Here is a 12,567-nt window from a genome sequence, read left to right as displayed (position 1 = left end):
ATGTGATCTGTATTACCCTTAAATAAATTTAGCTTTCGCTCAGAAATGGGTGAAATACGTAGTTACAAAACTATTTGACAATCTACTCATAGTAACAGAATGTCTGGAAGAGAGAAGAAATGTTTAAAACCTAGATTGAAAATGTTTCTAATTAACAATTCTTACTAATCATAAAGGAATCTTTGAAAATAAATAGTCAGTTATACAGAAGAAAACTGTAAGTAGCCATGTGTAGACGTACAAAATATTTTATAATTTTATAAAATACGCCGGCCGGAGTGGCCGAGCGGTTCTAGGCGCTACAGTCTGGAACCGAGTGACAGCTACGGTCGCAGGTTCGAATCCTGCCTCGGGCATGGATGTGTGTGATGTCCTTAGGTTAGTTAGGTTTAAGTAGTTCTACGTTCTAGGGGACTGATGACCTCAGCAGTTAAGTCCCATAGTGCTCAGAGCCATTTGAACCATCTGAACCACAGAATACGTGTTCTATGTCTGTAAAGTTTATCGTGATTGTGATCCCTGGAACACGTAACTACCCTATGTGTCTATCTCTACCACGAAATAATTCCGCAACTCAAAGGCGGAAAGAGAACTGGCAGATCACACCACCAGACGTGTAGATTGCATATGGAGAACCTCTGAATGGAAGATGTAACCTAACAAGTTTCTTTCCAATAATCAATTACTCACTTATCTTCTGTAAGTGTTGGAAGTATCGGTTGGTAAGAATGGGTAGATCACAACAACAGACATGAGAATTACGACTTGAGATTACGATAAAAAGCCTCTTGAAAGAAACTGGAACTCATTCACTCCCTTGTACATAATTTGATTCCCTCTCCAATGATGGGTTAGTCATCTACCTTTTCTAAGTAGTCGGAATATCAGTCGATAAGAAGTGTTAAGAAATACTTCAGTCAGTGGAAGGCACAATGAAGGCAACATTGTGCCCTATCTACTCCTCTTCAGATCAAGGTGGGATTAAAGAAGCGGCTTATAATCGACAATGTAGTCAGCAGATTTCTGGTACACGCAGATAGTTCCATAACGAAATTAGAATTATATAAATACCTTCAGCTGCTCACGGACGTTATGTATCAACGGGGACAGGTGAAAACGTGTACCTCGACCGGGACTCGAATCCGTGGTCTCCTGCTTACACGGCAGACGCTCTATCCAGCTGTGCCACCGACGGCAGAGAGGATAGGGCGACTGCAGGGATTATCTCGCTCACGCATCCCGCGGAACCCACATTCTCACCTTGTATGTCCACACACTATATTCATAGTGTCGCACCCCAACATATTCATTACTCGTGGAAGACATGCTTACCAAGTCCCGTAAGAGTTCGGGGATATACATATAAGTATACAGTTCCATAGGTTTTTCAACGAAATAGTAGAAACAGATAACTTTCCAAGATACATCTGTCGCAAACTCGAAGAGATGATATTTCAACGTGACATCTCTCATACAGATTTTATGCTACAGCTAAGCAACCTGTAGCCGAGCGTCTCTCCCTCCCTCCCTCCCTCCCTCCCTCCCCTTTCATACACTTTATGAAAACCGTGCATCAGCCAATGATTTACAGTTTATGCAGACATATAGAGGAATCAGTACCAGATTCTCAAACGTGTCCTATGACTTCCGTGTTTACCTAAAGTTCCCACCGAGCGAGGTGGCTCAGTAGTTAGCACATTGGACTCACATTCGGGAGGACGACGGTTCAATCCCGTCTCCGGCCATCCTGATTTAGGTTTTCCGTGATTTCCCTAAATCGCTCCAGGCAAATGCCGTGATGGTTCCTTTGAAAGGGCACGGCCGATTTCCTTCCCCATCCTTCCCTCACCCGAGCTTGCGCTCCGTCTCTAATGACCTCGTTGTCGACGGGACGTTAAACTCTAATCTCTTCCTCCTCCTCCTCCTCCTAAAGTTCCAAGATGGTTCAAATGGCTCTGAGCACTATGGGACTTACGTTCCCCTAGAACTTAGAACTACTTAAACCTAACTAACCTAAGAACATCACACACACCCATGCCCAAAGCAGGATTCGAACCTGCGACCGTAGCGGTCGCGCGTTACCAGACTCAAGCGCCTAGAACCGCTCGGCCACTCCGGCCAGCAAAGTTCCAATGCAAGTAACTGTGCGGTGACAGTCACCGACTGAGGTCTTGCGATGTTGCAGTGCCTGTGTTTGTAAGACGTACGATCCAGTGTTCCTCCGGACATACATGCACGCATACATGCTTTCCCGAAGGACCACTGCATCGTACTTCTTACACACACAGGTGCTGCAATATCACATACAGTCTACACAATAGCAGCCAACAATGCGAATATGATCATGTTTCAGCATGCCGAATGTTCCCAATTGATCAAACCAGCCGGTGGACTTAAGTGCTAGGACATCAACCATACAACCAGTTCACCTTCTGAAACATCGTCCAGGCCGCTTCCGGGCATATGCACTCATTTCAGGGGGAGGGCTGGGTTTTCTTGGCCCACAGACTCCGAAGGCCCGCCAGAGAGCATGGAGTTGCATCTCGGCAGCTTGGAGGAGCTGTAACAGCAGCACTGCCTTGCTGCAACCTCACACACCATTCTGAATGCCAGTAAGAGCCCACATGTTAGCCTATAGAACTGACGGCGCTAACGGCTGCGACGGGGTAATTACCATGTATATTGCCAACAGAAAAAGTCTGAGAAGCTTGTAAGGATGTTGCAGGGTAGCTTGTACTGAGAAATAATTGATAAGAAAAACGTTAGATACACTGCACTGTTGCCATATTTAACAACCACATGCCTTTGGACTATTTTCCGAGTGTTTGGAAGATCGCTCCTGTGGTACCCATACCAAAACCAGGAAAAGATTTGAGCCAACCATTTAACTGTCGGCCAATTAGTCTCTTATCCACGATGTCAAACATTCTTGAACGACGTCTTCTCTATAGAAGGACCAGGGCCATCGGAACCCAAACTACTGCAATATATAGCATATACCATTATGTTTCCATCTACATCACTACCATATTTCTGGACATAGAGAAGGGCCGTGAGGTTCTAGGCGCTACAGTCTGGAGCCGAGCGACCGTTACGGTCGCAGGTACGAATCCTGCCTCGGGCATGGATGTGTGGGATGTCCTTAGGTTAGCTAGGATTAATTAGTTCTAAGTTCTAGGCGACTGATGACCTCAGAAGTTAAGTCGCATAGCGCTCAGAGCCATTTGAACCATAGAGAAGGCGCACGACAGCGTCTGGCAAGAAAATTCAGTTATCAAACTTCCTTCCATACTATTGCACCAAGATGATACTGAAAAATCTCCACAATAGAATGATATTGATTAAGATTGATGGCCAACGCTCGGTGCTAAAGTACCTCACAGAAGGCATACCACAGAAGTCGGTCCCGTCGCCATCGTTACGTGTCAGATATTTCAGTGACCTCCAGTCCTACCGCAAACCGTACTACCCCAATTTGCCGACGATACGGTCTTATTGACAAACAGCAAATGTATTACCGCCGTCATAAGACGTATCCAACGACAGCCGAAGGCAATGGAACAATGAGCAGCAGAAAACTGCATTCATTTAAATGCCAAAAAGAAGAAAGTTGTAAAGTTCATCCTCCGCCGCCCTTATCTTCGAGACAGACTGGTTCTCCACAACCGTCCCTTAAACATGACGGATCGTTTTAAATAAATCTGAGTCATTCTAGATGGCAAGTTGTTCTTAAAACCACAAGTCAGAGTGAAGCTGGTGAAACTGTTACAACTCTTGCACCAACTCTACCCATTGCTTGCCAGCAGAAAGCTACACACCAGAACCAAATTACCACGGTACCTGCATTACTATGTGGCTGTTCGACGTGGGGCAGTATGAGCCCCTCAAACTTGAATCCTCTTCAGACTATCCAGAACAGATGCTCCCGCATCATTTGCCATACACCGAGGTGGGCCAGAATCCTAGACATTCACAGGGAACTCAACATGCCACCCATAAAGGAACAGAGCCGAGCGTCAACCAGAAGACTTCTCGACAATGTTTAAGAACTTCGCCTCACATCAAGGCACCTCGAATACGCTGGTTCTGTGTCACAAGAACATTGGCAAAGGGTTAAAATACCTCGTCCTATCGTGGAGGACCCTCAATAAACGACAATATAATAAAAAGTAATCAACATAATAGTAGAGTTTGCGGACCGCTAAGTCTAAGACCCTACCCAAGATCAAATAAAGATGACCCTGCGTCATTCACCTCCATATCCCAGCAGTCCAGCCATACAGCTCGTAGAACTTTGGAGACACCACAAACACCCAAAAAAAAGCCCACGGTTCCGCGTGCAGCATCAGAGTACTCAGCGGTGTATTCATTTCGCTATCGTCTCGTTGATGAAGGGATCTTCACAGGACAGACTAGCGCCGAGAGATGCATCAAACCAGTCTTCATACTGAAGGTCACAACAATAACAACAACGACAACGTCTCGTTATCATAATACACTATTGTTTTTTGGTCTCCACTTTCGCTGAATCTCAGGGTCTCTGCCTCTGTATCTCTCATTGAACTTCGTTTATATGCAGTGCCACGTCCAATTGTCCGTTTCCTCATTGTTGCCTTTTCTGTTCCCGCTCGGCGACCTACTGTTGACAGATCCAGACCGTTTGGTCCAGCCTCATCGGATTTCTCTTGAGTCGTTCCCGATATTCAGTGAAATCTCGGTCGCAATATATGAGTCCAGTGACTTGACCACTACACCACCTCGCTCAGTTACAAAATTTGAGGTTGTCAACTCCAGAGGTAAGATGATATATGCCATGCTACGCGCTTAAAAATCTCTTAGAGGGAGGACTGATTGGAATTATTAAGCAGTAAGCTCACAGAGTGGCTATCAGTCAAGATCACCATGGGGAGAGACAGAGCACACCGTGACCTACAATAGGTTTAACTGACGCTTTCAATTCAGAAATGAGGAAAGTTAATAAGTTGTAAGCCTAATAAATAAAAGTAACTTCACAATTAGCAACGTTCCTTTGGAGACTTTATATTTCTGAACACAAACGTGTGTCTTTAACATGAGTTTCTTGGAAACAAAGGCACTTGGGCTAATCACGCATGTTGATAACATTTGTCTGTTTCTTCTTCCCTGTCGACGTGGCCACCAGATAAAAACCTGGAGCAATAGATGGGTTTTGAGAATTCGTTCTCTGCGTTGAGCTATAGAAGCAGAACAACGTACATAGGATACACAGTTTCTTCCAGGCATTCTTTTGTGTTTCTCAATATATTCCAGTTGTTTTCATCATAACGATCTCCTAAATAGTTTGGATAATTCACCATGTAGACTGACAAATATTGGTTTACAAGTGCAATAGTAATCCTGAGTAAAAAGAGTGAATCGTAGGACACGTTGATCTGGAGACCTGAGGAGGCTGTCCAGCTGCCAGTTGGAAAGTATTCCTTCCTTCATGCCAATTCGCACTTTCCTTTCGCAGGAAATGAATGTTGTCTCAGGCATATCTGTTTATGGTAGGTCACTGTGCCAAATATATGAACAGGTCAGTGTTCTGTCGGTATAAATTATGGAGGACAAAATGAAATCCGCTGCCGGTACATAGCTAAATCTCCTGTAACACAACAAGGTATTCTCCGAGAAACGGATCATTATTATAAACAGTGTCACACGCTTTCACTGGCGGAGGTGTTTGCTAATTGGACAATGCTGTTGGCAGACAATAGCAGAAAGGAAAACTGTTTGCCACCACCTTACTACCCCCTGCTTCCATATTCCTAGTCATGAAAATGTCTGTCACGACTGGGGTTCAAATTCGCTGCATCGAAGCCGAAAGTCACTATACTATGACGAAATAAATCTCGGGTGAACAGCTTGGTATGAGTGTGCAGAGGATACAATATTTCGGAAATCGACCACGTTGCCATCAGGTGCGCTGATGTACTGACCGGCGGTGGACCGGCGCCATGTATATATAGGACAATCCCTCTCCTCCATCAGGTGCTTCCCAGGAGTGGGTGCGATCCGCGCCCAGCACGCGGTCCAGGTACAGCGTCCGTTCTCCCGCCGTCTGGGCGCTGCGTCCTTGGTCTTCTCGTTCTGGGGGTCTGCCGGCATCGCTCTCGTTATTCTTCCGTCCTCCCCCGAAGTCGGTAAACTCTGGGAAATATCCTTTTTCTTCTTAATCAGAGTGATCGCGGGTTCCCACGCCCTGCTAAGGATGTAACCGCTGTCACTATTTAGTTATAGCTCCCTTACTCTGATCTCTATGGCTTCTTTGATGACACAGTCCCAGTATTTGAAAGTCTGTGTCAGGACTTCGGTTTGGTCATAATCCATGCTGTGGAATTCCGACAGGCAATGCTCAGCGATTGCCGACTTACTAGGCTGTTGCAGTCTAGTGTGCCGTTGATGTTCTCGGCATCCGTCCTCAATGGTACGAATGGTCTGCCCTATGTATACACTACCGCACTGGCAAGGTATCTGATAAACCCATGATTTATGTAGACCAAGGTTATCCTTGACACTACCAAGAAGGCTCTCGGTTTTGCTTGGAGGACGGAAGATGGTTTTCACTTGGTGTTTACGTAAAATGCGTCAAATTTTTTTCCGGATAAGGCCCCACAAAATAGAATAACAGCCAAGGCCGCCTCCTCCTGAGGTTCATCTTCAGTTTCAGCCGATGCTGCAGGTGTGGGATGTAGAGCCTTCTGAATTTGCCCTTCCTTGTAACCGTTCCTCCTAACCATGTTTCGATTGCCGAAATATTGTGTTCTATGCACACTCCTACCAGGCTGTTCACCCAAGATTTATTTCGTCATAAAATACGCCTGGAGAAATTGAAGAATCACGTCACTGTACTAGTGTGCGTTATCGATTTTAGTTATCATATTTGTCATGTTATTGGCAGAGACTATCAGTAATCTCACTACTTTTAACTGTAGGCTTTATTAGCCGGCCATGGTGGCCGATCGGTTCTAGGCGCTTCAGTCCGGAACCGCGCTGCTGCGACGGTCGCAGGTTCGAATCCTGCCTCGGGCATGGATGTGTGTGATGTTCTATGGGACTGATGACGTCAGAAGATAAATCCCATACTGCTCAGAGCCATTTGAACCGTTTTTTGTAAGCTTTATTGCAGTCACGCTCACATAAACTGAGTGTATACCATACTGGTTTTGACTAACTGGTCTTCATTAACAGCTTATAAATACACTGCCGGAAAAAAATTAGTACATCCATTTAGAGGCTTACAATTCACTCAAAATTTATTGTTGCAACATGCGGATGAAGTACATGAAATGATTACACTTACAGATCAATCAGATCAATAGCACCAAATGATAACAGATATCGACCCATGCTGAAACACCCATGTTAGTACATGGTTAGCTTCCATTGGCGCCTGTGCAGGCGCTGACTCTGGCATTCAGTCGATCATGCAGATGACGAATACTTTCCTGGGATATGTTACACGACTGCTCGAGCGGTTCACGTAGTTCTGTACGAGTTTTTGGTTAATGAGTCGCACGAGTCACTTCTCATCCCATCATATCCACACATGCTCGTTTAGAGACAAGTCCGAAGATCGTCCTGCCCAGGGAAGATGCTGCACGTTTTGCAGAGCACGTTGAGTTTCACGGGCGGTATAAGAGCGTGTTGCACAATACGTCACTTTCCTGTTGCAAGAACGGCAAAACAATTAGTGTGACAACAATCAGCATGTACCGAGCGCTGGTTAGCTTCCACTCCAGAAACACCAAAGGTGGACGAGAGTTGTAGTTCATCACACCCCGGAACATAAGGCCTGGGATGGGGCGAGTGTGTCTTGGACGAATGCACTCTACGAGACAGCGCTCATCAAGTCTATGTCTTACGTGCAAACGACCATCACTTGCGTCCAGGTGGAATCTGATTTCATCGCTGAAGACCACGGCGCGCCATTCCATCTTCCGAGTGACCCTTTGACACACCATTCGGGCTGTGGACGTCGATGCTGTGGCATGAATGGAAGACAGGTTAGAGGTATGCGTGTCCAGATCCCCGCTACTAATGATATCTTTGCTACAGTTCATGTTGAGACGTCTGGGCTCACAATCTCTCTTTATCTGTGCTGTGGCAGCTGTACGATCTGCCACTGTTGCCCTTACAATACCACGATCCTCCCGGGCATCTGTGCTGTGTGGACTTCCAGAAACTCGTCTCCGGGCGTGATAATGTTCATGTTACCACTGATACCAGCATCACTGCTCAAATGACCCAGCACGTCCAACTTGTGTGATAGTTCTCCGAAAGGACCATCCGCCACGTGGAAGGCCACATAATTTGTTTCCATTCGAGCTCGCTCAGTTGGCTGTAGGAAGCACGAGTGCATGGCCGTGGCGGGGTTACGTGCTTGATTCATACATTTGCGCCGGCCGCTGTGGTTGGGCAGTTCTAGGCGCTTCAGTCAGGAACTGCGCTGCTGCGACGGTCGCAGGTCCGAATCGTGCCTCGGACATGGATGTGTGTGATGATGTCCTCAGGATAATTAGGTTTAAGTAGTTCTAAGTTCTAGGGGACTGATGACCTCAGATGTTAAGTCCCATGGTGCATAGAGCCATTTGAACTATACATTTGCACCGCGCTGTGCCATCTGGCTATGAACATTCCATGTTAGAGGGTAGACACAGATGGCGGTCTTGTAGCTATGCCACTACGCAGTCTGTTGGAGGGTGACGTTGAAGACATTATCAGTACATTTGCTACCCTCCAGGTGGGATATGCTGTCATCGGATCAAAACCGACGTGATCTTTCCAGAAGTAGTAATTTTTATTTCCAGTTATGTATTTCTTGGAGAATGGCTGTGTCAAAGCAGGCTAACAGTCAACATTTCCTTGAAACTGGATAGACGGGAAAGTTGCACAGGTCACACCAATATTCCAGAAAGGTAATAGGAGTAATCCACTAAATTACAGGCCCATATCGTTGACGTCGACATGTAGCCGGATTTTGTAACATAAATTGCGTTCGAACATTATGAATTATCTCGAAGAAAACGGTCTATTGACACACAGTCAACATGGGTTTAGAAAACATCGTTCCTGTGAAACACAACTAGCTCTCTATTCATAACGGATTTCAGATCGATCCGTATTTCTGGATTTCTGGAAGGCTTTTGACACTGTACCACACAAGCGGCTCGTAGTGAAATTACGTGCGTATGGAATATTGTCTCAGTTATGTGACTGGATTTGTGATTTCCTGTTAGAGAGGTCACAGTTCGTAGTAATTGACAGAAAGTCATCGAGTAAAACAGAAGTGATTTCAGACGTTTCCCAAGGTAGTGTTATAGGCCCTTTGCTGTTCCTTATCTACATAAACCATTTGGGAGACAATCTCAGCAGCCGTCTTCGGATGTTTGCAGATGACGCTGTCGCTAATCGACTAATAAAGTCATCAAAAGATCAAAACAAACTGCAAAAAATTTAGAAAATATATCTGGTGTGAAAAGTGGCAGTTGACCCTAAATAACGAAAAGTGTGAGGTCATCCACATGAGTGCTAAAAGGAACTCGTTAAACTTCGGTTACACTATAAATCAGTGTAATCTAAAAGCCGTAAATTCAACTAAATACCTAGGAATTACAGTTACGAACAACTTAAATTGGAACACATAGAAAATGTTGTGGGGAAGGCTAACCAAAGACTGCGTTTTATTGGCACGACACTTAAAAAATATAACAAACCTACTAAGGAGACTGTCTACACTTCGCTTGTCCGTCCTCTTTTAGAATACTGCTTCGTGGTGTGGGATTCTTACCATATAGAACTGACGGAGTACATCGAAAAAGTTCAAAGAAAGGCAGCACGTTTTGTATTATTGCGAAATATGGGATATAGTGTCACAGAAATGATACAGGATTTTGGCTGGACATCATAAAAAAGGAGTTTTTCGTTGCGACCGAATCTTCTCACCAAATTCCAATCACCAACTTTGTCCTCCGAATGCGAAAATATTTTGTTGACACCGACCTTCATAGAGAGTAACGATCACCACGATACAATAAGGGAAATCAGAGCTCGTACGTAAAGATACAGGTGATCATTCTTTCCGCGCGCTATACGAGATTGGAATAAGAGAGAATTGTGAAGGTTATTCGATGTACCCTCTGTCAGACACTTAAATGTGATTTGCAGAGTATCGATGTAGATGTAGAGACCACTACTAAGCGACCAACGACTAATGGTAAGTCTATCGAAACCGGTAAGCTATGTAAGCATTGACTAAATTAACTTTGTAGCTCGGCTCGTGAGGCGTGTGAGGCTCTAAGCTCCCCCCGTGTTGTTAAATTCTGAACACGTATGAGAATGTCTATGGAAAGTTGCACTGTTTGAAATCCTCTTTAGACCCATGAAATTTTATTAAACGCGATCTGAAGAATAAATTCACAAGAAGAAGGCTTACTTTGCGCAATGTGCTGATCTGTGGGCACAAATGAACTTTAATAATCAAACATCAGATCTTGATAATGTTCATCTTAAGGACCGTAGGCATATGTTAAGGTAAGCGTATAAATATTTTAGCACACAGCCACTAACGTAAGGAACATAATCCACAGCAAAGCTTCCATCATCTGGCTAAGTTAATCCTACATAAAATGTGTTTGGTAACCAATCAAGGCCAAAATAGTTAAAGAAATAAAATTATCCGGACGTTAAGTCCTGGTCTCACTTTAAAACTGGCAACACCAGATTCCCTGCTCTGCTTATCCGAGTTATTGTACATCCTCCAAAGCGTTGCTTCCATAAGGCGGTAAACAACCGTCACGTGCCTCTCCGTGCACCACTAATATAGAAACTGCGCCACTTACTATAAAAACTATCGAGAGTGGTAACGCCTCCTTTAATGTTATTTTCGATTTTTTAAACGATGGTCTTAGTACGATGAATATGAACGATTTGGCATAGATAATCGTTATTATGGTGTCTCTCCAAGCCCTTTGTAATATCCTTAAAATGTTATGGAATGGCGCAGTGCAGTCGGTCATCCCCGTACGTAGGTTTACGAACTAATCATGCACGCACAGGCAGCTGTAGTAATCGGTGTGTACCACCTTACAGAAGCAACGGTGTGTGGTAGCATGGAAAAGCGGAGCAGGGAATCTGGCGTTGCCATTTTTAAAATAAGACGTGGACTTCATGTTCAAATAATTTTATTTGTTTTTATATTTTGACGCTGAGTGCTTTTGAAGTGAATTTTATGTAGGATTAGCTTAGACAGCCAGATAATTGGAGCTTCACTCCCAAAGTGCGCTGCAGTGAATTAAGTTCCTAATGTTAGTGACTGTAAGCTAAAATATTTATAACAAAAATTTCTTATTAGGAAGTTCAAGACCTGACTTACATAAGATATAAATGCCACCATATTATAGACAAAGGCATGTGCAACATATATATGGCACAGTCTGTTATCTTAACACATCTCCACACAGGGCCTGAAATTACAATGTACTGAAATAAAAACTGAATGGAGTGAAATTTTCACTCTGCAGCGGAGGGTCCGCTAATATAAAACTTCCTGGCGGATTAAAACTGTTCGCCGGATCCATACTTCAACTCTGGACCTTCGTCTTTGGCGAGCAAGTGCTCTACCGACTTTTTTTTGGCATTTTTTTCGTTATTGTTCGTTGAATTTGGTTGAAGAGGACGCCCGTTGAAGTTCGTTGTTGATCCATTCACTCAGTTTCATTATTATTATTATTATTATTATTATTATTATTATTATTATTATTATTATTATTACTATTACAGAGGCTAGCCAGCTCTCTGACAGAACACGCTGAGCTACCGCGCCAGCAACGAATGAGCCACCAAAGCACGACTGACGACTCTCTTCACAGCTGTACTTCCGCCAGTACCACATCTGCTACCTTCCAAACTTCACAGAAGCTTTCCTGCGAACCTCGAGATGCTAACACTCATGGAAGAAAGGATACTGCAGAGACATGGCTTAGCCGCTGCCTGGGGATGTTTCCAGAATGAAATTTTCACTCTGCAGCGGAGAGTGCGCTGATATGAAAGCAGCTCGTCTGAATAACCGTGTTTACTGAGTCGTTTCATCATAGCAGAATTTCAACTATCAGTTTAACAGTGGCAAGGAGATGTAAATAAATTCGGAAAGACTGTACCCAAGTTATTTCGAATCAAGACGCAACACACAGTAAAAGAAAGACTACAATTATTCATACATGAACGACATGGTTTTCTGTGCCACCACAAGTCGCTCAAGAATCCTATGAATAGAAATGTGATTTATTTAGCTCGAATACGATTCGGATATACTGCTGAGAAACCGAACTCTGGCCCACTTGTGATTCAATTACAGAAATTGTCGGATTCCGTGATTTGTCCAAGCTGAAGCCCCTATCTTTATTAATTAAATTCGTCGCCAACCGAATTTCAATTGCTTCTTTCACTAATGAGTCCCAAAAAGATGAAATTTCGACATTTTCGTATTCCATAACGTGCCCCGTGAAAATAGTCCTCCAACGACGCTGATTTATTTGATTGGAAGAGACG

The sequence above is a fragment of the Schistocerca gregaria genome, chromosome X (genome assembly GCF_023897955.1).
Source record: "Schistocerca gregaria isolate iqSchGreg1 chromosome X, iqSchGreg1.2, whole genome shotgun sequence".
In the NCBI taxonomy this organism is placed as follows: Eukaryota; Metazoa; Arthropoda; class Insecta; order Orthoptera; family Acrididae; genus Schistocerca; species Schistocerca gregaria.
The sequence above is the reverse complement of the archived record's forward strand: the minus strand, read 5'-3'. Positions refer to the sequence as shown.